This window comes from Akebia trifoliata, chromosome 14 (genome assembly GCF_017979445.1).
Source record: "Akebia trifoliata isolate Shusen 1 chromosome 14, ASM1797944v1, whole genome shotgun sequence".
NCBI classification, from domain to species: Eukaryota; Viridiplantae; Streptophyta; class Magnoliopsida; order Ranunculales; family Lardizabalaceae; genus Akebia; species Akebia trifoliata.
In genome coordinates this window covers 8,788,667-8,790,600 of record NC_141388.1, presented here as the reverse complement: position 1 = coordinate 8,790,600, position 1,934 = coordinate 8,788,667, and the positions used below count along the sequence as shown (strand labels likewise).

The window sequence follows — 1,934 nt, the reverse complement described above, 5'->3', positions numbered from 1 at the left end:
TGAAATCTAGTAGGTTATAGTGTTCGATTGCCAGTTTGATCGTCCATGTGGATGCAACGACCCTTACTAATACTTGAAATCTTACTAACTTAGTCATGCTTTTTTATTTAAACTTTTTTATAACTAAATTTCAACAGTTAAAATTAGCTTTTGATATGTGAATATTTCCTTCAAAGTTCTAAGATTTTTGTCCTTCGTAACCCTGAGGCATCTGATCATGTTTTTATTGTCACAAATCTTGCCTTTGAAACGACTTGTCAACTTGTCTTTTTGGTGGATGATACCAAAACAACTCAGACTAGTCATCTCGCTCTCAAACAGATTTAAAATCATGGTTAGGATCCACTCCAAGCTATGTTAAATATCAAATTAACTGCAACTTGAATTTTATGAAGTGGATCCCCGCTATAAGGTTTGCTGGTTAGCAGATTTGACAAAGTAAGATTTGGTGGGTAACAAATTTCGTAAAGTAAGGTTCCCTGGAGTTGTCAGAACTCTATGGGAGTTATTGTAATAAAAATGTAACTGTTTCGTCTGCCCTCTAAATTTCTCTCTTTCTTTCCGCTGCGTGACACTGACATCCTGCAAGAGGCTCGAAATTATAACAACGAAAAAGATAAGCAGCATTAGATAATATATATATGTAGATATATATTTTTTCATAAAACATAACATTGATCACATTAAACAGAACTTAAGGTACTTACGTACCACATGACGTGAAGAACTAGGAAAAACAACAATTACAATGGCACTAAACATGCCTTAGGGAAATTAAGGTACGTCACAGATATAGCTAGATAAGCTTAGGATAAGTTTTTTGTACTCTCAAGCATTAGTAGAAACCTTAGTATGAGTGTTGGTGCTGGTGATATTCTTAGATTCATTTCGCTTATTCACCGAGACCCCCGTGCCAATGGAGTTAGTGTGAGTAGCCCATTCTGCACCACCATAGATAACTAAATTCCTGTCTTTCTGAAGAACAAGGACAAAGTTACCTGTCCACCTATGCCAAGTGTTAGAAGCCCATACTGCAGTGTCTTTCTCGTTATAAATCACAAGATTCCCATCGCTCTGCATTGCACAACGGCAATTGCTCCCCTTGCCCATCGTGTTCGAACTCCACACCGCGGATCTGCCCTCATAAAGTACAAGATTGCAATCGTATTGCATTTTTAAGGAGTAAATAGTAGAGTCAAGACTGGTCCCAGCACTTAGATAGCTGGGGCTGTATAAAACATTATTGGGATAACTCTGAGCCTCACAGTAGTGTTGGTTGACAGTGAGGAAGATGGAGAGGAGGAGAAGGGTAGAGGTGAGCATGGCTTTGGGAAGATGAGAAGAAATAGGCATATTTATTTCTCAAAGTTTGTTGTCTATGTGTGAGTGTGACTATAAGTTGGGGGGACGGGGGGGCATTTATAGATGGGGAGAGGACTTTTCTAACCACATATTAATTTATTAATACATTCAGCTTACCTACACGTGTACAATTCTTAGTCTTGTTTTTTTTTTCTTCTCAAAGTTGGTTTTTTTTACAGGTCGTTATTTGTTCTGTTCTGTTCATCAAACTGGATTGACACACAACATACACGTGAGTAACCAATTTGCTTCCTAACTAGTCGCAATTCTTAATAACACACACGCGTGAAACGTGGCATGTTTTAAAGAAACATGGCAGGATTGCTCATCACACTCTCTCTCGTAAAAGCTCTATTTCTCTTCTCGAATAACTCTCATTCGTCTATCATCTTCACAGACATAGAGTGGTTTTGAGATGGACTTCTCCACTCTATATTGAGGTGCGTCCTTGCTGAACTATCTGCTACAGTTTCGAATGATATATCCATGGAAGCTTGTACAAAAGAACTTTTGACAGAAAAATAGTGTGCATGCATTTTTTTCCTCGAAAGAACATATATGCTACATGACTT

The 1,934-nt window shown here is 37.9% G+C and overlaps 1 pseudogene; it reads right to left on the bottom strand.

Moving 5' to 3' along the window:
* Nucleotides 1-828: 828 nt before the first annotated feature.
* Nucleotides 829-1,353, bottom strand: LOC147386049 (mannose-specific lectin pseudogene; annotated as a pseudogene).
* Nucleotides 1,354-1,934: the final 581 nt, after the last annotated feature.